The sequence below is a fragment of the Furipterus horrens genome, unplaced genomic scaffold, assembly GCF_987537825.1.
Source record: "Furipterus horrens unplaced genomic scaffold, mFurHor1.1.pri manual_scaffold_2, whole genome shotgun sequence".
Classification (NCBI taxonomy): Eukaryota; Metazoa; Chordata; class Mammalia; order Chiroptera; family Furipteridae; genus Furipterus; species Furipterus horrens.
The window spans coordinates 153,683,952-153,710,239 of NW_028327172.1; the positions used below are offsets into that span (position 1 = coordinate 153,683,952).

General features: G+C 38.0%; 1 long non-coding RNA gene and 2 pseudogenes across 1 annotated transcript in view; 1 reads left to right on the forward strand and 2 right to left on the reverse strand.

Annotated features, from left to right (window-relative positions):
• Positions 1 to 26,288, forward strand: part of LOC150019755 (uncharacterized) — a 70,336-nt gene that overhangs the window by 27,404 nt on the left and 16,644 nt on the right. The gene's annotated exons all lie outside the window — the stretch shown is intronic.
• On the reverse strand, positions 1,393 to 1,571 carry LOC150019756 (DNA-directed RNA polymerases I, II, and III subunit RPABC4 pseudogene; annotated as a pseudogene).
• LOC150019757 (septin-2 pseudogene) lies at positions 24,421 to 26,145 on the reverse strand (annotated as a pseudogene).

A 26,288-nucleotide genomic window follows, 5' to 3' on the forward strand; every position in this document is an offset into this window, starting at 1 on the left:
ATGTTTGACTAAGGGGGCATGAGCATACACATACATAAATTTTACTATTTGGATTTTGTTTTTTCTTTGGTCATCTTTTCACTTTTCTTAAGCTTGATATGCTTTTGTTTTTATAGCTTCTTGAGATCAAAGTTAAAACACTCCTTTTCAGCATATTTTTTTCTCAGTTCATTTAAGGACATAGTTCCTACTAAGTAAAGCTTTAGCTGCATCTCATGAGTTCAAAATATTTTGTATTTCTTTTTAAATTATTGTTTTTCAATGAATCATTTCATAGTGTATTTTTGTTGCTGTTTGTTTGAAGAGAGTTGGCATTAATATTCATTTCTAGCTGAATTCCATTGTGGTCAAAACATACTCTAAATAATTTCAGATTTAAAAAATTTTTGAGACACTTTATATGACACAGAATATAGTTTAGTTGGTAAATATTCCATTAACATTTGAGAAGAATGTGAATTACCTCCTTAATATGTGAATTAATCCTACTTTGTTAATTGTGTTGTTCAGATTATCTGTAGTCTCTGAGGTTTGGCTTGCTTGCTCTGTTAGCTACTTAGATGAGAGTATTAAAATCTCTCCTCATAATTATGATTTGGGCCATTCTTTTTGTTAGTGCTATTAATTTCTGCTTTATATATTTTAAATGCCTGTCTTTGAGTTCATACAGATTTAGAACTTTTATATTTGCTGGTGGATTGACCATTTTCTTATGAAAAAGTCCCTCTTTATCTTTGATAGTGCTTCTTGTCTTTAAATCTATTCATCTGATATTAGTACAACTAAAGCAGCTGTCTTGTTCCATATGTTTATTTTCAAATTGTGTCTTTATATTTAGAATGTATCTTTTGCAATTTTGTCTTTGTTTTGTTTTTGCTAGTCTGACAAATTTAGACTTTTACATGAAATATTTAGTACACTTAACATTTATTGTAATTGGTAACACTGTTGAATTTGAATCTATCTTCTTTTTAAAAATTTAACTCACCCATTTTATGTTCTTTTTTCCCCCTTATATATTCTGTGAACTGATCTACTGGCAACGAATCATCTTTTTTTTTTTTTTTTTTTTTTTAACAGTTGTTAATATAAACCTTTATTTTTAACAAGGTCCCCAACGATTTGAGGTTTTGATTAAAAGTGTGGTTTGGGGAAGCACTTGTAACCTTCATTGTATCAGATGACATATACAATAAAATTAAATTACAAATTATGTAATTGAACAGAAAATAATTTTCTTACATAAACTATTGATACCTAAATACAATATGTTTTTTGAAATGAAATTGTTATGTATATAGTTGTATTCACAAAGATAAGACACTACTCAAAAGCTATACAACATTAACAGCAAATCCAAATGTGGACAAAGATATTTCTCTGAATTCCATGTTTCATCGATCATTAAAAACCACCAATCTTTTAGTCCTTTTCTTGTACATTATTCTGTGTCCACATTCTCTGCATCTGATTGAATCCCTGGATTTTATTTCATTTTCTTAATGACAGTCTCCACAGATATATATCATTGTCTGCTGCTTTGGGGGTTGGATGTCTTGCTGGGTATCCATTTTAGTCTCCTCAAATTCCAACCAGTCAACTCCTCACCCACTTTGTTTACAGAAGCGCCTCAATTTCCACTTCCAAACGGACTGTGGCTCCTCGTTGTGTTGCAGCCAACTTCCCGTGCTAGTCTGCAACAAATCATCTTGATGCCAGTTTTTGTTTATCTCAAAAGTCTTTTTATCACTGTCAATTTTGAAGGACTTTATGCAGATACAATTCTAGATTGGCAGTTACATTCTTTCAGGTCATTAACTGTCATATTATTGTTTTTGGTTTGCATTATTTCTTTTGGGAAGTTACCATCTAATCAAAAATTTTTCTGGATGCTTCTAAGATGTTTTTCTTTCTTTCCTTTTTTTTTTTTTTTGTATTTTTCCTTCTTGGGGTTTATAGAGCTTTTCATACATATTTTGATGTCTTCTTTTGAAATAGTCATGATTATCACTTCAAATATTGCTTCAGTTTCATTCTTTCTTATTGCTCCTCCTGAGAATCCAATTACATGTTTGTTGGACCTTTTCACTAGGCTTCACATGTATTTCATATTCATTTTTGCATATTTCACTCAAATGTTACTCTGTTCTTTAGTATTGATGTTTCACATTGACCTGTCTTTGGGTTTACATACCCACTTAATCTCTAGTAGGTAATCTATTGTTAAATTCATATGTGAGTTCTTAATTTCAGTTCATGGCTTTTTTGGTAGTTCACTGTATTTTTGTCCTATTTCATTGAACACATTAATCAGAATTATTTCTAAATTCTTGTCTGCTGGGTCCAATCATCAAGTCACATAGAGGTTTTTTTAATCTCTTGAGTATTGGTTGAATGATTCTTTTCTTGGCATGCTAAATAATTTTTAAAATGAATTCTGGACATTGGATATTAAAAATCACAGAGTCTCCAGATCATGTCATCTTTCTCTAGAGAGGTTTTACCTTTTTCTCTGCTAGGCAGGTAGAGTAAGATTGGTCACCTAAATGCAATCAAGGACTAAGCTTTGTTCACCGAAGGAAAGGCTCCATTTACCACTCCAGGATGTAGCTCGCCTGGGTTTCCAGATGGAGGCCTGGTGTGTTCAGTGGAGCCTGTTTCTCTGTCTAGTCCTTAGCTTTATTGCTTTTTTCTCCTCAAGCAGAAATTCAGACCTGATTTTTTCTGGTCTTTGTCCTTAGGTTCTTAATTTCCATCTCATGAAGCTTAAGAATTCAATAAAAATCTAGGGGGATTCCTACTGTGTGTGGACTCCAGTGCTACATCTGTCTCTGTTAGGATTTTATTAAATTAATATTTGTTAAGTGGAACACAGGGTGCCAGATGGTGAGCCACAATTCAATAAAAGACCATAGAGAAATTAAAATATAGACATTTATTATTCACAGGTCATAGAGGAAGTACACAACACACTTTAGGGGTCACATGGAGAAGTCAAAGCAAGTGCAAGAGAAAGAGACAGGACCTGGGTACATGCCTTTATTAGTTTGTGATTGGAGTGCTTTGGGGCTCCTGGACTAAGGCCAAATTGGTCAATTCAAATCAAAAAGTGGGGGATTTTGGTAAGCTCCATGGGTGTCTTATCTAAGGGGCATACAAAGGAGAAGGCTCTGGGAGGTAGGAAAGACTGTTGGTCACAAGGGCCAGTGGGGGAATTATATGAGCACTTTACATTTGCTTGTGACTTTTCAGAAAGTTATTTAGGGCATGGACTTGCATAAGGGGACTAATGTCAGTTTAAGGCTCCCACAGTCCACTTGGCCAATAAATAAATAAATAAATAAATGGATGCTGAGGCAGCAATACCATGGAGTGGCTCAGCTACACTCCTGAAAGTCCCTTTTCAGTTGAGTACTAGCCCTTTAGATCTCTAAGTGTGTATCTTCAGTACTACAACACCACCCCAAACTCTGCTGGGGCCTCTTCCCCGGTATCCCTCTGTCCAAGCATTTCCCAAATTTCAGTACCCAGCATTGGTGAATTTCCTCAGAGAAAAATCAGCTATAGATTCTCAGCTTTTCTCTCATGGTTGTCCCTTCTTCAGACTCTTCAGAATCTTGGACTGTCTTCTTACTGGTTGCTTCAGTAGGTTATTAAGGCATTTATGTAGGTGCTTTATGTATCTCATTTTCTGTTTTTCAGTGAAAGCATTGGTGTACTGTAAGATATTCTGTCATATCCTATAATGGAAGTTGATTTTTTTACATTAAATTTTATAACTGAACCATGTTTTCAGGAATCCAAGGTTTCCATGTGTTGCTGAGTGAAGTCGACTAACACTATTATTTAAACACTAAGCCCTTTATGTCAGATAAGTTATATGTAATATAGAAGGAGTCTGTAAGTAATTCTCACTAAAACGAAAGGTTATAACTTTTAACTTTATTTTTAATGTTTATACTATTACAGATGCCCTCCCCCACTTTTCCCACCTCCACTCATGCCCCACCCCACCCCTTCCCTCTGGCCATCACCACACTCTTTTCTGTGTCTATGAGTTATGCATGTATAATATATTCTTTGGCTAATACCCTCACCTTTTTTTCTTTCAGTTCCCACCTCCCCCGTCCCCTCTGACAGCTGCCAGTCTGTTCAATGTATCCCATGCCTCTGTTTCTATTTTTTTCATCAGTTTATTTTGTTCATTAGATTTCGGATATAAGATCATATGGTATTTGTCTTTCACCAATAGGCTTATTTCACTTAGCATAATAATCTCCAGGTCCATCCATGCTGTCACAAACGGTAAGAGTTCCTTCTTTTTTATGGCTGTATAGTATTTCATTGTGTAAATATAGCACAGCTTTTTTATTCACTCATCTACTGATGGGAATTTGGGCTGTTTCCAGATCTTGGCTATTATAAATAACACTGCTATGAGTGTAGTGATACATATATTCTTTTGAATTAGTGTTTTGGGATTCTTAGGCTGTATTCCCAGAAGTGGAATTGCTGGGTCAAAAGGCAGTTTCATTTGTAATTTTTTGAGGAAACTCTATACTGTTTCTCACAGTGGCTGCACCAGCCTGCATTCCCACCAACAGTGCACTAGGGTTCCCTTTTCTCCACATCCTTGCCAGAACTTTTTGCTTGTTGACTTATTGATTGTAGCCATTCTGGCAGGTGTGAGGTGATACCTCATGGTTTTTTTTTTTTTTTTTTTTAATAATATATTTTAACTCAATATATTATCATCTAAACAGGCAATCATTATACAATTTATTAGTGAGACAGGTAACATTTTTTATAATTATAGCACATCTCAAATCAGACTATTTCAAGTGGCTAGTGACATAGTGGACAGCACAGTTCTAAATGCTCAATGTCCATTTGTATCTTTACAAAAATTGTGTTAAGATTGACATTTTAATTTATTTTGGGCTGCCATAAAATAATTTAAAACAGGCTTACAAAATGGTGGAAAATGATACCTTTTAAAACAAAGAGGTAAAAGAGACATTTGAGTCAGCATTATTTATCTAAATAAAATCTGCCTGCATTTCAGTTTATTAATGAAAGCAAACTTATTTTTAACTAAAACAAATGCTGTCAAACATATCTATAAAAACAAGCTAGGTATCATTGGGTAACACTTTTTGGGTGATGAACTTTGAAATGATATCAGTGTTTAATAAAATGCCCATGGACTTCTTACAATGAAAAGCATAAAAAGAGTGAACAACAGAGTCTTTCTTCCTTTTCCATCTTTTTCTATCCTTCCAAATTGTCTGCATGAGTATTTCTTATTTATATCTTTGTTTGTTGGACTTCCATGTAGCTTGATTTTCTGGAACTTCTGGTTATCTCTAGTTTTGAGGTAGTTGTGGAAGGAGACCCAGCATGTCTGTCTAGGCCTCCATCTTGGCCGGAAGTGGATACCTCATGGTTATTTTAATTTGCATCTCTTTGATCATGAGTGACATTGGTCATCTCTTCATCTGTATGTCCTCTTTGGATAAGTGTTTATTTAGGTCCTTTGCTTATTTTTTAATGGGATTATTTGTCTTCCTGGTGTTGAGTTGTATAAGTTCTTTATATATTTTGTATATTAACCCCTTATCAGATTTATCATTGGCAAATATGTTTTTCCATACAGTGGGTTCCTTTTTCATTTTGTTAATGGTTTCTTTTGCTGTGCAGAAGCCTTTCAGTTTGATGTAATTCCATTTGTTTATTTTTTTCTTCTGTTTCCCTTACCCTAGGAGATATACCAGCAAAAATATTTCTATGGGAGATTTCTGAGATTTTACTGCCTGTGTTTTCTTCTAGAATTTCTATAGTCTTGCAACTTACATTTAAATGTTTTATCTGTTTTGAGTTAATTCTTGTGTATGGTATAAATTGGTGGTCTAGTTTCATTTTTTTGCATGTACTTGTCCAATAAGCCCAACACTATTTATTGAAGTGACTGTCTTTACTCCATTGTACGCTCTTGCCTCCTTTGACAAATATTAATTGACCATAAAGGCATGGGCTTATTTATGGGCTCTCTGTTCTATTCCATTGATATATATGCCTATTTTCATGACAGTGGAAGGCTTTTCTGATTACAGTGGCCTTGTAGTATAGTTTTATATCAGGTATTGTAATACTTCTAAGTTTGTTCTTTCTCAAGATTGCTGGGGCTATTTGGAGTCTTTTTTGGTTCCATATAAATTTTTGGAATATTTGTTCTAGTTCTGTGAAATATGCCATTGGTATTTTAACAAGAATTGTGTTGAATCTGTAGATTGCTTCATGTAGTATGGATATTTTAATGATGTTAGATCTTCCTATCCATGAACAGGATGTATGCTTCCACTTTTTTGTATCTTCCTCAAATTCTTTCTTTAATGTTCTATAGATAGTTTTTCAAGTACAGATCTTTTACATCCTTAGTTAAATCTAGTTCTAGTTACCTTATGTTTTTGTTGCAATAGTAAATGGGATTATTTTCTTAGTTTTCTGATAGTTCATTATTGATGTACAAAAATGCCATTGATTTCTGAGCATTAATTTTGTATCCTGCTACTTTACTGAATTCATTTATTAGTTCCAGTAGATTTAGGATGTAGTCTTAGGGTTTTCAATGTACAATATCATGTCATCTGTGAATAATAATATTTATACTTCCCCCATTCCAATTTTGGTGCCTTTTATTTTTTTTATTGTCTGATCACTGTGGTTAGGACCTCCAGTACTATGTTGAATAAGAGTGGTAAAAGCAGACATTACTGTCTTTTTCCTGATCTTAAGGGAAACACTTTTAGTTTTTGTCCATTTAGTATGATGTTGGCTGTAGGTTTTTCATATATGGCCTTTATTATTTTGAGGTATGATCCCTATATTCTCACTTTGCTGAGAGTTTTTATCATAAATGGGGGCTGAATTTTATCAAATGCTTCTTCTGCATCTATTGTTATAATCATGTTAATTTTAGCTTTCATTTTGTTTATGTGATGTATCACATGTATTGATTTATGAATATTGTATCGTCCTTGCATCCCAGAATATTTTTAATGTTTTCACCCAATAAGTTGCAAATAATATAAGAAGATCTTTGTTGTTGCTGGAAGGACGTGCTACCCAACATTCAGAAGCTGTGTTATCCCCTTTCTTTTGTGTGATACTGCCTTAGGATTAGGGACAGGGAAACAACTGACCAATATCAGAAGATAAGGGATTCTATTGACAGGGATAAATCACATCTCTAATGATCAGTATCAGAAAAGCAGTATGACAATTTTCTGGCCTTAGAAAGGAGAAGCTAAGGAGATAATAGCCCATTAAATGAAGACCAAATTGGCAATGAAAGATAAGTGACTGGGATATGGATACTAAGTTAGAGTTAAGACTGCATAATAAAGGTTGGAGTAAGCTGTTTTCAGTGTATGTAAACTGCTAGAGAAGTAAATGAGAGATTTTCAGTTTGCTATGAAGTCTATTAAACTTTCTAAGTATAATGGACTCCTGGGCCTCATATTACTCCTATTCTTAATATCCCCAATGGCCCTGGCTGGTTTAGCTCAGTGGATTGAGCGTCGGCCTGCGAGCTAAGTGTCGCTGGTTCGATCTTCCAGTCAGGGCACATCAGAGAAGGAAAACTCTGACTCCAAAAAACCTCCGCTGCCTTGCGGCATACCTCTTCAGGGGAAAGGCTAAGGGAGTAAACCCCGACAGAAAATCCGGAACCGGAGTCCCTAAGGCGGTTTGACGTTGTAGTCAACACCGGCAACTCCTGCGGCGCACCTGAAGCCAAGCTGTATTGACTCCGTCTTTCCCTTGGACCCTTCAGCTGCGAAGAGAGGGGGGGTCTGCTGCATGGGCAACAGCAGACCCTCCATATCACCCTGCCCAGGCTCTGTAGCTTCACTGGAGAGGACACTCCAGCGTCATCACAAGATGTCGATTCAACATGGGAGGAGACAGATACCGTGTCACTCCCGAGTCGGACTGCACAGCCATTCTCGGCGGTGCAGATAGACTCTTAAGAAGCTACACCATCGTCTCTCGAGACGGACGGCTGCCGACGACGACGAATATCCCCAAACACATGTTTATATTTAAAGTCCATGTAAGATAAGGCTCTGGAACAATCTTGGACCTATTAGCAGAAAAGAAGGAATTTGAGGTTGGTAAATCATCAGCTTAATGTCCAGTCAGTTAATTCTAGTCTCATTCATTTCTGTAGACAGCCCAGCCCTGATTCCCACTTGCTTCTCCCAATTATTGATTCCTTTTTAACATTTAGAAGTCCTCACAGCTTACTTTTCTGACCTTATCCTCTCCTGCCCTCTTGCTGGTGCATATACTCCAGGCATACTAGACTTCTTGTAATTTTGCAGATATGCCATGTATTTTTTAATGTACTGTAAATTTTATTTTTTTTAATTAAATTTATCAGGGTGACAATGATTAATAAGATTATACAGATTTCAAGGGTACAGTTCTATGATACATCATCTGTATATTGCATTGTGTGCCCAACACCCAAAGTCAAATCTTCTGTCATCATCTGTTTGACCTTCTCTGTCCTTTACTACCCCCTTCCCCCCTGGTAAACCGCCATACTGCTGTCTGTGTCTGTGAGTTTTTATTTGTTTTATTTTCTTGTTTGTTTATTTGTTTCTATCGGGTTTATATCTCAATCCCACATATGAGAGAAATCATTATACCCTGTATTTTTTATAGCTCTAAGACTTTGTTTATTCGATCTGTCCCTGGAATATATTCTCCAATTTATCCAACCCCCCTTTTTTTTTTTATCCAAACCCCTTCTTTTTTCAATCTCCTAGTCTATAGTAATCTTACTTATTTTTCAATACTCTCTCCCATGCCTCTTTCTCTTTCAACTGTCTCTGTTCCCAGCCAGATGTTACCCGTTTTTCTTTTAAACTGCTATAACACTTGCTTATGTCTCTCTTAGGACTTTTATTATAATCTTCCTAGAAGAAAAATTGTGTTCTTATATTATCCTTCTTATTAGAAAGCCAGCCCTTTGAGGAACAGAAATGTGCTTTTTAAAAACATCCACAATGGGACCTACTAGCATCTTTAAAATAATAGTTAATAAATATTTGTCCAAGTAAATATTAGTGACACATGGTCCCCATAGGCAGTTCACAACAGGACTTTCTTCCTGGCCGGCTAGAGCATGTTCCTCTGACTCCTCACCTTTCTTTAAGGGCTACCTGATTAGGTAATACCCACCTGGGTTAATCTCTCTTCATTACTCAAAGTCAATTTATTAACTTAATCATAGTAGTGATATCCATTATATTTATAGGTTCTACCTGTACTCAAGAGGAAGTGCACAAAGATAATGGGAGTCATTATAGACAATATTCCATCCTTTTCTGCAGCTTTTTTTGGTGTATCTCACCCAAATGGTTGTCAAAGTGTGATCCCTGGACCATCATCATCAGTACCACTTGGAACTTGTTAGAAATGTAAATTTTCAGGTCCCATCTGAAACCTATTTCATCAGCAATGCTGTGTTTTCTCAAGCCCTTCTTGAGATTCCAGTGCACACTGCATTTCCCACTGGCCTTTTATTTTAGTGCAACACCATAAGTGATTCCCTCTGTTCTCTTTCTTGATGAAAAACAGACAACAAAAATAGCCTAATCATATTCCACTAGCTGTCTTCATCCACAGTTAATTGGAAACTTATAAGGAACCTCAGTTCCCCAAGTCACCATGCCAGGTGTTATCCCATGAGGGCTGTGGCTCCCTGGCAGTTCACTTTTTCACCTTCTTCTCTTCGCAAGGGAAAATAGAGTAGAAATCTGTGTATAAGCCAATTGGATTAATAGGGCGATCCTTTGCCCATCCTTTCCCACCACTCTATCCTTTTTAAAAAATCTATTAATTGTCACAACGCTGGGTTTGTTGTTCTTTTTGTTGCTATTGTTGCTGCTCCTGCTATGTGGGAGTAAGATGAGAATTCTTATGTGATAAATATGACTCCTCCTAAGACTGATAGTTCAGTGATACTCCACTTAACAATGGGGATACAATCTGAGGACTGTATCATTAGGCAATTTTGCTGTTGTGCATACATCATAGAGTGCACTCACACAAACCTAGGTGGTATAGCCTGCTTACATACCTGGGCTATGGAATAGCATCATTGTATATGTGGTCCATTGACTGAAATGTCGTTAAATGGCACATGACTATAGTAGATTAACCTCAGACATTAGCGTTGAAATTGGATTTAAAATGTTACAGAAATAGAGACTTTGCTACATCTAAGTAGAACCATGTTATGATATAGGAATTAGGGTATAACACTTTATGTGTAGGCTCTCATGATATAGGAAGTGAAATCTAAGCACTGCATGAGTTTGTTCCATAACCAAATCTATAGTATAGTTGAGCTGCTGAATAACTTAATTTCATTATACTTTGGTGAAAATTTAACCACATAAATTAACCAGCCCCCAACCTGAAGTTTTCCAAATCCTGAAATATTTTACACAGCAAATATCTATATACATTTCCCATGTTTTATGAAAAACATCTTACAAAATCGGCACACAAGCACATGTCTATAAAAAGAAACTTATTTTCATTGTCTTTTCTTCCCTTAGCATCTTTCTCCCCCAGGTAGGTTTCACAAAGGTGGGGCTTTCTGTATGTTTTGACCTGCTACTAAATCCTCAGCACCCAGAAGAAGGATCTCTACAGATATCTGTGGAATAACTGTACTTTTATATCATTTTATTAGTGAGGTCTTTCCATGGAAAAAAAATAAAATTGACTGAATTGCCTGCACATCCTCTATGACACATGAGGATCATTGGCTATTTGAACAAGAACCAGTTCCCAGTAAGAACACAGCCTGGGATTTAGTCATAACTCAACCATATATCATAGATTACATGCTAAACTAAATTTACAAAATTTAATTCAAGCTTCTCCTCTTGTAACCAGGGATTTTCTAATGTATTCCACAGAGTATATGTATGTGGGTGTGTATCTAAAGGAAACACATTTTATATACTTTTTATATTCATGTTTATTTTCAATCATATTAAATGAAAATGAACTAATTTATGTAGTGCCTTTTGCAATAATTAGCCCCAGTAGGCTGTTGGCTGAGACAACCTTTCTGAACCAGCTGGCCAGTGGGTGAGGGGCTGGCAGGAACTCTCAGAAAGACTCTAGCCTTGTTCTTCCTCTTCAGAGCACAGACATTGTAACCCTAACCCAGAACTTAAGGGAAAAAAAGAATACTCCAGACCAGGGCTACCTGTATTCCTATAATTCTTATGAATATCATTAGAAATTATTAAAAAATAAAATAAGTATTCAGTGTCTACATTGGCCTTATAAAAAAGATAATCAATTTTTTTCTTTTCTTGCTGTTTAAGGGGCTTCCAGTGTGGCACCATAAATAATGGTGGCATCATAATGGCAACTTTTGCTTTAGAATGATTTACCTGTGACCTATAGTGTTCATAGTGTTGCACAAGCTTTCAAATCTCACAATGCATTGGGTGAATGGAAATGTGGCTTTGAATATCATTTTACCCAGAAACTCAGAACATTTGGAAATGCATGTAGTGCAAAGAACTTCTAGCCTCTTTGGAAACATTAGTTATAATCTCTTTTTTAGGTATATACTATCATGGGTCTCCTTTTTAAAACTCAAAAGAAGAAAAAACTTTTTAGGGTGAAGGGCAGTAGAAGATGGTATGGAGGGTAAACAAACAGCTTGGGGGTGGTGAACACACAATACAATATACAGATGATGTATTATAGAATTGTTCACCTGAAACCTATATAATTTTATTAACCAATGTCACCCCAATAAATTTAATTAAAAAGAAAACAAACTTTTTAGTAACTAGTTTCAAATTAATTGCTAGTAATTTAAAAACTGCTTTATTTGCCTCCGTTAAATCTTTTCCTTCAATGCTTTCTGTTGGTGCGTGTGGATGACCAGCACAGATCTCTGTGAGTCTGTCGTCTTTCCTTGTTTCTACTAAATGCATGATACTTTCCATAGTTCCTCAGATTTAAATGTCTGCTTCTTTTTCTGGTTCTTTTTTTCTAACTGATTTGCTCTTCTTTCATTTTACCCTCTCTATTTCTCTGTCTCTATTGAGTATTTCTCTTCCTTAATTTTTCTGCTTCTTTTTCATCAGTTTGGGACTTTAGAATTAACTTCCTAAATTGAGGGGGTTTTTTCCAAGGAGCAAATTATAATTTTTACCCATTAGGTTGGAATCAATATGGTTCAAAAAGCAACTTCTTAGTAACATCTGATGCGTTGCCTACCAAGATGAACCTTTTATTGTTATTTTTTATTTTTTAATATGTTTTATTGCTTATGCTGTTACAGTTGTCACAATTTCTTTTTCCTCTGCTCCCCTCCACCGGGTGGTGTCCCTCCCTCTAGTTGTCCCCCGCTTTTAGTCCATGTCCATTGGTTGTGCATATAGTTCTTCTCAACCTCTTCCTGTCTATTCCATCCCCTCCTACTATGCTTCTTAATTCCTGTACCATCTCCTGCCCTTTCCCCCTTATCCCTCCCTGCTGACCTCCCCCCAATATGTTCCCCATACCTATAGTTCTTTTTCCACTCTCATTGCCTATTTAGTTTGCCTTTGTTTCAATTCCCTAGCTTCTGTTGTTGGTTGTTGTGATACAGTTTTCATTTTAATGTTCATAGTTTTGATCCTCCTTCTTCTAAACAAATCCCTATAGCATCTCATATAACAGTGGTTTGGATCTGATGAACTCCTTCAGTTTTACTTTGTCCTGGAAGCACTTTCTCTGCCCTTCTTTTCTGCATGACAATTTTGCTGGATAGAGTATTCATGGCAGTAGGTTTTTTATTTTCATTACTTTGAATATTTCTTGCCAGTCCTTTCTTGCCTGCAGGGTGTCCCTTGAGAAGTCAGCTGATAGTCTAATTGGGATCCCTTTGTACATGATTCTTTTCATCTCTCTTTCTGCTTTTAAGATTCTCTCTTTATCTTTACTTTTTGACAATTTTCTTATAATGTGTCTTGGAGTGGTTCTCCCTGGGTCCAGTTTTTCTGGAACTCTCTGTGCTTCCTGGACCTGTAAGTCTATTTCCTTCCCCAAGTTTGGGAAGTTCTGCTTCATTATTTTTTCACATAATTTTTCAATTTCTAGTTCTTCTTCTTCGCCCTCTGGCAATCCAATAATCTGAGTGTTCGATCTCTTATAGCTGTCCCAGAGATTTCTGATCCTCTCCTCACTTTTCTTGCTTTCTGTTTCCTCTTTCCGCACTGGTTGACTGTTTGTTCCTTCTCTATGTTCTGGTTTGTTGATTTGATCTCAGGATTTTATTTCCTCACCACTTGTCTCATATGTGTTTTTGTTCTTTTCAGTATGAGTGGCTTTCAGTCCTTTCTCGTCTTGTTCTAAATCTTTTGTTAATCCTGTAAACCACTTAATAACTATAGCTCTGAATTGAGCCTCTGATAGGTTTCTTATTTGTTCATCTGTCAGATTCTTCATCTGTTGCCTGGTGAGCTGCGTCACTGGGATTTCAATAGTCGTCTGCCTAATTTTGACAGATTTGCATTTTGCTTTGCTTCTGGGGCAGGCTATAGGGGGTGGAGCCTGTGTACTCATCACTACCCAGCGACTGGCAGCAATCTGAAACCTTTTTTGCATCCTGTGGCGCTTTTGTCATCACTACCCAGTGACCGGTGGCGATCTGCAACCTATTTCACGGCGCTGTGATGCTTTGTGTGGGGGCAGGGGTCCAAGATGGGTTCCTGCCATTATTCTCTGCTGGGAGACCAGGATCCATCCTCCTGCCCTCTGGGCTTCACTGTTCGAGGCAATGCGGGGGCTGCCTTTCCCAACATTGGGGTCGGGAGCTGCTGGGGCTCGACTGCAGCCGGGATTGCTCTCCCTGCCACTGTCCCTGGTGCCACCACAGACAGCACTGCCTGCTTTCGCTCTTCCTACCTGTCCGATGAGCACCACTGGTTTATAACTTCGTACATTGGGCTTCCGTGTGGTTTTATTTTCTGGAATTTCTAGTTATCTTTTGTTTTGAGGTAGTTGTATTCCTTTCTAGTTTTAGAGGGAGGCTGAGCGTGTCAGTCTAAGCCTCCATCTTGACCAGAAATCTCAATACTTATTTTTATATCACTATTATCCAGTTTGTATAAGACTAGTATTATCCCCATTTTACAGATGAAGGAACTGAGATTCATAAAGGTTAAATTACTTGTACATGGTGACACACATAGCAAATAACAGAGCTGGAACCAGCTTCTCTGGCTCTAAGGTACATGCTTTGTCTATTCTGCACACTACTAGTGAAGGCATTCTTGACTTTCTTTCCATGTCCTATTTTTCTACCCCTGGATACAACTCACGCAGCCATTCTAAAATACAGTAGTGTGCGAGCTCAATGTTGGATCACCAAACACTAGAGGCTTTTGGCTTCCTTGAACACCTCAGAAGCACAGAAAATATTCTGTCCAGATGTATTAAATACTTGTGTGGAGGCAGAGAATGGAACAATGCATTTTCCACATATGCTATTTTATGACATTAAGGAAAGGTTAGGATTTGTCTCAGTTAAGGCTGTGATGACTTTTAGTTGGTGGTGCATGGAGGGCATTGCTAACTGATCCATGCACCATGTGTTAAAACAAGCAGGACATGGTATCCTCTCCTGAAGAAGTAAACAATTGGCCATTTGTGTTCTTTGTGACACTTTTTCAACAAAAAGTGTTCCATTTGTGATTGTACAGGCAATAAATTCATTTTCCAAGTCAGTAACACAAAACTTCATTCCTTGAAGCTCTTCAGAAATATCCCCAAGTTGTGGCCAAGAGCTGTCTCAAATTTTGTGCTGACAGAGCTCTGTCCTGTGCCAAAGAGTGTGGAATGCTCAACAGAGCTGGCTACAATAGGTTTCACCTCTAATTTTGGAACTGAAAAATGTTCTTTTACTTTTTACAAACTTGGACACACTTTTGGACAGGTCCATTGCATTAGACATCTTTTGAACTAGGTATAACATAAATTATCTTGAGTTGAAAAGGATCAGCCCCTTCCTTATTACTCCAAAACTTCTTAAAATTCTTAAATGAAAAAAAGAACAAACACTGAAGGGGGTGATGGGCTGTAGTATTCTTGTGATCCCAAGCATGTATCCTAGAAAGGAAAATGCCCAGGACAAACAATTTCAGATATCAAGATTATGGATATACAAGAAACAAAATATACAACAAAATTTTACATATTGGTCAATCTGTTTCTCATCCTTTTCTCATTGAAAATCCAGTTCTTTGCATGACACAGAGAAAAGGCAACAGTGTGATGATGGCCAGAGGGAAGGAAGGTGGGGGCTGACTAGAGCTGGGCAAAGGTGCAGGGGTAGGGGGAATGGGGACATCTGTGATAGTGTCAACCAGAAAAATGAAGTTAAATAATTTTTTAAAAAGTAAAGTGCTTCGTAAAAAAAAGGAAGGAAAGGAAAGGAAATCCAGTTCCTCAGGATTGCTTTCATGTTTTTGACACTAATGAAATACCTAAGAGTCTGGAAGCCAAAGAATCAGGCTGAGAGGGAGCGTATCATCTCCATGAAGTATTCTAACTCTTTTTGTCTTTTAAAGTTTACATTAATGAGAATAGACTGGCCAGATCAGCCAGATTAAATAATTAGGTCAGAAACAGAAGGAATAGAAGGTGCTAGCTTAGGCTTGGCACCTACTATGAGTCATGCACACCTAGACCCTGTCCATACATTTCCTTTAATTTTTCAAACTGGGTGGGGTAGTCATTTCTGTTCTCATTTTATAGGTGCGGAAACTAAGTTGTTTAGAACTTATCCAAAGCTACACATCATATAGATGAAGAGCCAGGATTAAACTCAGTCTTGTTCTCTTTCCACTCTGCTATTTTACATACATGCACACACAGCCATTGCAGACTAGCAGACCTTTAGAGACAGTATAATATGGTTAACAGGAAACAGGCATAAAGCCAGGCTACCCCTGTTCAGATCCTGGCTCTCTTAGTTACAAGTTGTGTAACAAAGGATACCTGATTATACTTAACTTCTGTGACCAGTTTCTTCAACTGTAAAATGATATAATATCAGAGCCTACCCCATAAAGCTATTGTAAAGTGTGAGTTTTATATTAAAATATTTTAAATAATGCTTGCATAGAAGAAGCATTCAATAACAAAAAGTATTTCTAAAAATCCAATATGTGAGAGAGAGTATTATAGATAACTCAGGTAGATGGGTCACTGGAATATTGGTATTAATCAATCTCATTTTTTTTTGGCAATTTTATTTATAATATGGCTAAATACTATGTATGTATATTTTTTATTTAATTTTTTAAGTATAGTGGTATATAACCTTATATTATAGTTTCAAGTGGATAAAATAGCAATTCAATATTTTTATACCCTGTAGTGTGATCACCCCACTAATTCTAGTAATTATCTGTCAACATGTATACTTATCACAATATTATTAACTATATCCCCCTGGCTGGTTTGGCTCAGTGGATTGAGCGTCGGCCTGCGAGCTAAGTGTCGCTGGTTTGATCTTCCAGTCAGGGCACATCAGAGAAGGAAAACTCTGACTCCAAAAAACCTCCGCTGCCTTGCGGCATACCTCTTCAGGGGAAAGGCTAAGGGAGTAAACCCCGACAGAAAATCCGGAGCCGGAGTCCCTAAGGCGGTTTGACGTTGTAGTCAACACCGGCAACTCCTGCGGCGCACCTGAAGCCAAGCTGTATTGACTCCGTCTTTCCCTTGGACCCTTCAGCTGCGAAGAGAGAGGGGGTCTGCTGCATGGGCAACAGCAGACCCTCCGTATCACCCTGCCCAGGCTCTGTAGCTTCAGCTTCACTGGAGAGGACACTCCAGCATCATCGCAAGATGTCGATTCAACATGGGAGGAGACAGATACCGTGTCACTCCCGAGTCGGACTGCACAGCCATTCTCGGCGGTGCAGATAGACTCTTAAGAAGCTACACCATCGTCTCTCAAGACGGACGGCTGCCGACGACGATTAACTATATTCTCCTTTCCCTTTCACCCACCTCAAACCCACTTTCTTCTGGTAACCATCCCTTTGGTCTCTGTGTCTATGAATCTGTTTCTATTTTGGTTTGTTTGTTTTGTTTTTGTTCTGTTTTTAGATTCCACACATAAGCAAAATCATTCAGCATTTGTCTTTCTCTGCGTGACTTATTTCACTTAGCATAATACCCTCTAGATCCATCCATATGGTTGCAAATGGCAAAATTTTATTCTATTTTATCACTGAATAACTTATTTATCCATTCATCTATTGATGGGCATCTAGGTAGCTTCCATATCTTAGCTGTTGTAAATAATGCTGCAATGAACATAGGAGTACATATGTCTTTTTGAATTAATCTCCTGTATTTCTTTGGATTACTACCCTGAAGTAGAATTGCTGGTTCTCATGGAGTGTCTATTTTTAGTTTTTGAGGAATATCCATAGTATTTTTCCATAGGGGCTGCACCAGTCTGTAATTCCTCCAACAATGCACAACGGTTCCCTTTTCTCTACGTTCTCACTAACACAAGGCTTTGATAATAACCATTTTGACTGGTGTGAGGTGGTATCTCACTATAGTTTTGATTTGCATTTTTCTGATGATTAGTGATGTTTAGCATCTTATCATGTGTCTGTTAGCCATCTGTCTGTTTTCTTTGGAGAAATGTCTTCTCAGATTCTCTTTCCATTTTTTAATTGGATTGTTTATTTATTTATTTTTGGTTATTGAGGTATATGAGTTCCTTTTATAATTTGGATAACAATACCTTATCAGATACATCATTTGCAAACATATTCTCCTAGTCAGTAGATTGTCTTTTTCTTTTGTTGAAGGCTTTTTTCACTGTGTAGATGTACTATTTGCAGATAACATGGTGCTATCTATAGAAAACCCTAAAGAATCCACAAATAATTAATAGACAATAAAAGAATTCAGTAAAGTAACAGGATACAAAATTAATATACACAAATATGTCACATTCCTATACACTAATGATGAACAAGAAGAAGAAATTAACAATCCCATTTAAAATTACATCAAAAAGAATAAAATACCTAAGATAAACTTAACCAAGGAGGAGAAAGACCTATACTCTGAAAACTATAAGCTGTTTATGAAAGAAGTTGAAGAGGACACAAATAAATGGAAGGATATATCATGCTCATGGATTGGGTGGATTAACATGTTAAAATGGTCATACTACCCAAAGCAATTTTCAGATTCAATGCAATTCTGTTTTTAAAGTATATTTTATTGATCATGTTGTTACAGTAGTTCCAATTTTCCCCCTTTTGCTCCCCTCTTCCCAGTACCCCCCTTCCCCCAGCAATCCCACCCCCCTTAGTTCATGTCCATGGGTCATGCATATAAGTTCTTTGGCTTCAGCATTTCCTATATTATTCTCAATTTCCCCCTGTCTGTTTGTACCCGCCAGTTATGCTTCTTAATCCCTGCACCATTTCCCCATTTCTCCACCTTCCCTCTCCCAGCTGATAACCCTCCAAATGACTTCTATACCTATGATTCTGTTCCTATTCTTGTTTGCTTACTTGGATTTTGTTTTTATTATTTAGATTCAGTTGTTGATACTTGTGAGTTTGTTGTCATTTTAGTGTTCATAGTTTTGATCTTTTTCTTAAATAAATCTCTTTAACATTTCATATAATAATAGCTTGGTCATGATGAACTCCTTTAGCTTTACCTTGTCTGGGAAGCACTTGATCTGCCCTTCCATTCTAAATGATAGCTTTGCTGGATAGAGTAATTAATCTTGGTTGTAAGTCCTTGTTTTTCATCACCTTGAATACTTCTTGCCAGTGCCTTCTTGCCTGCAAAGTTTCTTCTGAGAAATCATCTGGTAGTCTTATAGGCACCCTTTTGTAGGTAACTCTGTGCTTTTCTCTTGCTGCTTTTAAGATTCTCTCTTTATCTATCACCTTTGGAATTTTAATTATGATGTGTCTTGGTGTGGTCCTCCTTGGGTCTAGCTTGTTTGGGACTCTCTTGCTTCCTGGACTTGTATGTCTATTTCCTTTGCCAAATTTGGGAAGTTTCCTTTCATTATTTTTTAACATAAGCTTTCAATTTCTTGTTCTTCCTCTTCTCCTTCTGGCAACACTACTATTTGGATGTTGGCACGTTTAAAGTTGCCACAGAGGTTCCTAAGCCTCTCCTCATTTTTTTTTTCAATTCTTGTTTTCTCATTCTATACTGGTTGACTATTTTTTTCTTCTTTATGTTCCAAATCATTGATTTGAACCCTAGTTTCCTTCCCTTCACCACTGGTTTTGTGTGGATTTTTCATCATTTCACTTAGCATAGCCTTCACTTCTTCCCTTATGCGTTTGCCATACTCAAGCATATCTGTCAAACTTGTGAGGATCTTTATCACCAGTGTTTTGAACTCTTCATCTGTTAGGTTGGCTAGCTGCTCATCGCTTAGTTCTCCCACTGGAACCTTGATCCGTTTCCCCTTTTTGGCCATACCTCTCTGTCTCCTCATCTTGACAGGCTCCTGTGTTTGTTTGCCTCCATATCCCAGGTAGAGCTGTCGCTCCTGTTACATTGTAAGGGGTGGAACCTTAGGGATTCATCAGTATAGGGCGACCCGTTTCACCACTTTGTGGTGCTGTGTGAGGGGGCGGGATCCCAGAGGGCACAGTGCCACTTGCTCTGCACTTGCTCCTTTTCCAGGTATTTCTCCCACTTTCATATGGGACTGGTGCCTCTCTAGCTGTTGCCCTGGCCGTCGTTCCCAGAGTGGGTGGATCTGTGGATGTTCTAGCACTGCGGGGCCCTTTAAACAAGCAGATTCTGCTGAGAGACCAGCAATTTCTTCCTCCACCCCAACCCCCACTGGTTTGCACAGTTAGAAGCAATGTGGCTTGATTTTCCCTGGCGCTGGGACTGTGAGCTGCGCGGTCTGGTCAGGAGCTAGGAATACTTTTTAATATGTGTGACTGTGCTTTCTGCCAGCCTGCCACTGCCACTGTCACCGCCACTGCCACACCGCATCCTCTCCGCCTGGGCTTCAATGCAATTCTTATCAAAACACCAATATCATTCTTCTCAGAAGTAGAACAAATAATCCTAAAACTTATATGGAACCACAGAAGGCCTTAAATAGGCAACGCAATCTTGAGAAAGAAGGACGCAGTTGGAGGTATCAGGTTTTCTGATATCCAACTATACTATAAGGCTGTAATAATCCAAACAACATGGTATTGGCACAAAAGCAGACACATAGATTAAACGACCAAAATAGAGTTAGAAAATAAACCCTCATTTTACAGTCATCTAATCTATGACAAAGAAGGTAAAAATATACAATGGAATAATGATAGTCTCTTCAGTAAGTGTTGTCAGGAAAATTGAGAGATACATGCACAAACAATTTTAACTGTACCACTTTCTTATACCATGTATTACAAAAGTAAACTCAACATGGCTAAAGTCTTAAATGTAAAACTAGAAGAAAACATAGGAAGTAAACTATTTGAGATCAGTCTGAGTAATATCTTTTTGGATGCATCCCCTTGAACAAGAAAAACAAAAGCAAAAATAAACCATGTATGTTTATTAATAAGAAGAGATATACATTTCATGATTTTCAAACTTATATATATATGTATATATATAGACAGATCTGTTGGTAGTAAGACCAGTGCAGAGTCAAAACAACACTACTGCAGTGGTGGTGGTAGTGGGAGGGGGGGTGGTTGGCAATGGAGTCCTCCAGTGCCACATTTATAAAGACCTTAGTGGAGGTACAAGAATTTACCCTCCAAACTGGAGGAAATATTTGTGTGAAATGCCTCTATATTTATTTTTTATTTTGTTATTACAGTTATTATAGTATGTCTAGGTGACAGTAATTTCCACACATCATTTTTTATGGACTCCAAGATTTCTCTGCCCCAACCCCTTGCTTGCCAAATGAGGGAAAATAAAGAGGCAAGGAAACAGGAGATTTCAGGATGGTGAGGAGAGTGCTTAAAAGTCCAGAATAACCTTTCTCAGAAGGCCTGAGCCAGGGAAAAAAGCATGTAGTGATTAGGTCTCATTGTCACCTCCCCACTGGTCCTGCTGCTCTTGGCATGAATGCAGCAGCAAGGCAGGGCCTGAGGATTGGGGCCAGATTATGATCGTTGTGCACCATACAAGTTCACTCAAATTCCCATTTTAGCCACTTGCTCTCTGTGAGATCCAGGCAAGATATGTGAAATATCTGGGCTTCTGCATATTAAAGCAGTAACATCCTATGTTCCTTTTACTTCTCACATCCTATGACTAAGTTCTGTGATTCTCTTGCTCTTTGGTTCTGGAATTGATGTGGTCAATCCAAGAAAGCATCTGGTTCTACAAAGATACACAGATGACAATCTGAGAGCCAGCAGCCACCCATCATCATCCTTAATCCCTTTTGTCAGTTCCAGGTGGTGTGTACTACCCCCAGGACAATTTGTCCCTCTCAGCCAGCTGGAGTAGCACTGCCTTAGAACACAGAAGATGGATGTTTTCACCTTGACCTTGTAGCTCCCTTCCTGGCATATCTTCATTATTCCCATCCCTTCCAACCATTACTTGTCTTTCTCTTTACCACCCAAGGGGTAAGTAGAATTAATGGCAAATAGAGGGAGATCTTCAGGCAAACCCTTTTTATTATAATTTATTAAATTACACAATATTTTTTCAAGTCTCTGTGACCCAAATTCAGGAAAACTGGCTGAGTCCCTCACAGGAAAACATACAAGGAAAAATGCAATCCCAAAAGTAAGCAGGAGGGATAAAAAAGAAATTTCCATTTTGAATTCTAAATTTCAAATAATCATTTTAGTTTTAATTGTAGGGCAAATAACCATTATTTATTGAAAATTTTCTGCAAATAACAGTTTGTTAAAGCTTTGGGGGAGAAATTATTCGGGGAATGTATTTAACTCATTTTCTACTGACGATTGACATTAGAACAACTATTTTAAGTACAATAAAATGCCATTTTACTAATCTTATATATTATTTCAGTGGATACCTACTTTAAATTTACATGCCAGCTATGTAAATGGCCTTAAGTGATTTTTTATTATCCTAAATGAAAGAATGATAAGTAGTTTTACATATTAATGTGAGTACAATGCAGGCATACCATTTCTAGTTTATTAAACTAAAAGAATGATAATCAATCTTCATATTTAAAATAACATCCATTAGGGAAAGAATTGATTTGCTAAAATAAAAATACTTTTTTAGAGTTAGAATTAACTCTACATATACTTTAATACGTAAATTGGTGGAAGAATACAAAATTATAGTTGTTAATGATTAGTTTAACCTTAAAAAATAACTGCACCCTTAGAGCTGATAGGGTGAGATGTAGTGGGAACTCTTCATAGGATTTTCTAATACATGAGATGGCAAATACTTAACTCCTCTGGCATAAATAAGACCTATACACTTTACAATAGTTTAAGCCTTGAAATTTAATGTTTGCTGATTGACATCTAGATTCTACACTGTAGTTCTGCGCTCTTTCATACACAAAGCTTCCCACTGAAGTGCTAACATCAGACCTGACATCAAAGTAAAACTAGTTTAGACATGAGTAAGCAACACAACCTTTTAAAAATATTTGTGAAATATCTGTTAATTTTTTGCTGTAAAAATTTGACCTAGATCTTTAATTGAAATGACTAGATGATGATTTTAAAATACATTTTGACACATTTATTTTTTATTAAAGTGTAATTGGTAAACATATATTAGTTTTAAGTGTGCAGCACAGTGATTCAATATTTGTATATATTGCTAAGTGTTTACCACAATAAGTCTAGTTATCATCCATCACTATATGTAATTACAGAGATTTTTTTCCTTGGGATGAAAATTTTTTAGATTGGCTCTCCTAGCAACTTTCATATGTACAATACAGTATTAACTATAATCACCATGCTTTTACCTTATATCTCTTGATTAATTTATTTTATAAGTACAGCTGTGTACTCCTTGACCCCCTTCACCGATTTCACCCAACCCCCCACACCTCCATTTCTGGCAATCACAAATCTGTTCTCTGTATCTATGACCTTGTTTTGGGGGGGTTGGGGGGTTCCACATATAAGTGAGGTCATAAAGTAGTTGTCTTTTTATCTGACTTATTTCACCCAGCATAATACTCTCTGGGTCCACCCACGTTGTTGCAATGGCAAGATTTCATTCTTTTTCATGGCTGAGTATATAATGTAATGGAATATTATATATTTTATATATAGTATATGTCACATTTTAAATTCATTCATCTATCAATGGACACTTAAGTTGTTTTCATATTTTGGCGATTATAATGTTTTCATTTTCTTTGGATACATACTCAGAAGTAGAATAGCTGGATCACATGGTACAACTATTTTTAATTTTCTGAGGAACCTCCATACTTTTTTCTATAGTGGATGCACCAATTTACACTTCCCCCAACAGTGCACTAGGCTTCCCTTTTCTATGCATTCTTGCCAACACATTTTTTTTTTACCTCTAAACAATAGTGCTTTATTGATGAAGAGTTAGTTTCAAAGGATACAAAAGGACTGTGTAAAATAAGCTGTCAAAACACACTTCTAGAGGTAAAGAGTGTCTCTTAGTAAAAGAATGATTATTGTTAGCAAAACTATTTATTTCAGTTTGGGCATAAAAAGGGATGCGAAGGTGCAGGTCCACCCACACGTGTAACCGTTAGGTGGCAGCCGGCCCCCAGACGCAGTTTTACTCACACGGCTTACACAGATCATCTGCAGATGCTCCCCTTTTATCAGCACCATTAATAAAGGCCAAAATAGCCCAAATAATTGGCCCTGGAGGTGCTCTCAAGTCATGGAATACTTGGTAAAACTTTGCACAATGTGCCTAAACCTGAAGCTCTGGACTGCTCACAATGACATAACAGTGCAGGGCCATGGTAGCACGTACGCTTTTGTAACTAAAGTATTTTTACCTCTTTTATTTTCTGGCCAAAATAACCCTCATCCATTTTAACCCTCTGTTATAGCAAAATGAAAACAATGAGTCAGCACCTACTCCCTCCAGGTCTTTCATCTGTCATTTTTCTCAACTTCGGTGGAAATGCTGAAGAAGAAAAGAAAAGGCAGGCCCTGGAGCATCAGCACCCAGGGAGTTCGAGACAGAGACATGCCAGGAGGGAAGGGCCAAGGCCACAAATCACAGAAAACCAACCAGCGGGGCTAGAGTGGTGGCATCTGCAAACAGGCCTCAGTGCAGACTTGAAATGTCTTCCATTCTTACAGGATGGGTGGGGAAAACTGCATTACAAATAATGAAGGAAACAGTGGCGGCTAACAATACCTGAGACGATCGCATATTAAAAAAAAAAAGACCAGTGGGATTTGCCTCCCTTCAGAAAACCATTAAAAAAAAGAAACAGGTAAAGGAAAGCTACATCGGAAGAACCTGATTGGCACTTTGGGCTTCATGGGGCTGGAACCCCAAGGCCTGCGACAGGTCTGGGCTTGGCACCCACCTCCCCAAGGGTTTCCACTGCTGAAGCAGATCTACACCTGCAGTTATAAAAGTATATTAAAGTGCAGCAAAAACATACAAGAGGTTAGTTTCTGAACAGATCGATTGCTAATTTTCCTTTGAGCAAAAATAGTTTACTGCCTCTGTTGTAAGAATTTTAGTTGCTGTATGAAAACTGGAGCTCTTGGAGTCCCCTGACTTGCTCTGTACACCACAGAAGTGGCTGCGCCAGGTTCTCTGTACCGTGGTTTGAAAAATAACCTAGTGCGATATCCAGACTTCTAAAGTTTACTCCTAAAGGACTGTTGTTTTTAAGACTCCTTAAGTATAAACATGTATCTCATTAGATAACTGTTTCATTTGGTAAAAATGATTAATGTGCAGATGAATGAAAGGTACTGAGTTATAGCAGCAAAACTGGTCTTTGGTGTTGGGCTCCATCAAAGGCGAGGCCGGGAAGCATCTCCACACGTGGTCCGGGTGAGCAAACGGCTGTTCCCTCTCTGTCACTAGGTCTGCATCTCTGTACCACTCAGGAACACTCTGCGTAAGTATGAATGTTCTGGAAACAAATCAAGAGCACTCCTCCAGGACTCATGGGTTAGGCCAGCCAAGTCACGTTAACATGCTGCCTGATCCCTGGAAATCAAGTCTAACTAATGTTAGTGGTTACATAAGGTAGAAGGAAATGAAAATGCCAAGTTCACTCACAAAATATAAAGTCTACCCTCTAGTAATGAATACAAATATTAGAAGTACTTCATAAAAAGAACACATCAGAAGATTTTTAAAAATTAAATTTTTGAGCCACAGGCACTGTGAAGTGTGGATGGGCACCTCTTCAACAATTTCTTGAAAATGCAGAGTTGGATTACTCATCCGGAATGTTTTATCTTGCAAAGCGTTTTCTCACACGTGGTGCCCGTGGACCCCGCCGTCGCCGTCGCCGTCGCCGTCGCCCTCGCCGCCCTGCAGCTGCAGCTGCATCTGCGCCTGCATCCTCGCGATCATCTCCTGCATGCGGCGGAGCTCTGCTTCCTTTTCTAGCAAGATCTGGTCTTTATTCATGTCCTCATTTTCCACTTTCCTGCCGCCTCTCTTGAGCCTCTCAGACCGGAAGTTCTCGTAGTGGAGGTCCTGGGTCACCTCCTGGAGGTCCTGCATGTGAGTGATGAGCTTCGTCCGCAGCTTCAGGAAGTCGTTGTGCTCCGGGTTCTCCACCTCCACGACCCCCCATGGGTAGAGGCGGCCTCGAACCTTCTTGCCTTTGGCTTCAATCAGCTGATTGGATCCAACCACAGAGAATGGGATACTGGCCTTAAGAAGCCGGGTCTGCTCTTTAAAATCCTCGTCTTCATCTGACTCAGCATCGGGCAGGTGGTAGATTTTGATGCTGTGTTCTTCGATCTCATCCAGAATCCTCTTCTTCAGGCGCTCCCGCTCCTTCAGCGTGAGCGTGTCAGCTTTGGCGATAACGGGCATGATGTTGACCTTGTTATGTATGGTCTTCATGAACGCGACATCCAGGGGCTTCAGCCCGTGCCCGAAGGGCGAGATGAAGTAGAAGCAACAGTGCACCCTGTTGTCCACGATGTGGCGGCAGTTCAGGCTGCTCTCGTCGTGCAGGTACCGCTCAAATTGCTCGTCGATGTAGGCGATGATGGTCTTGA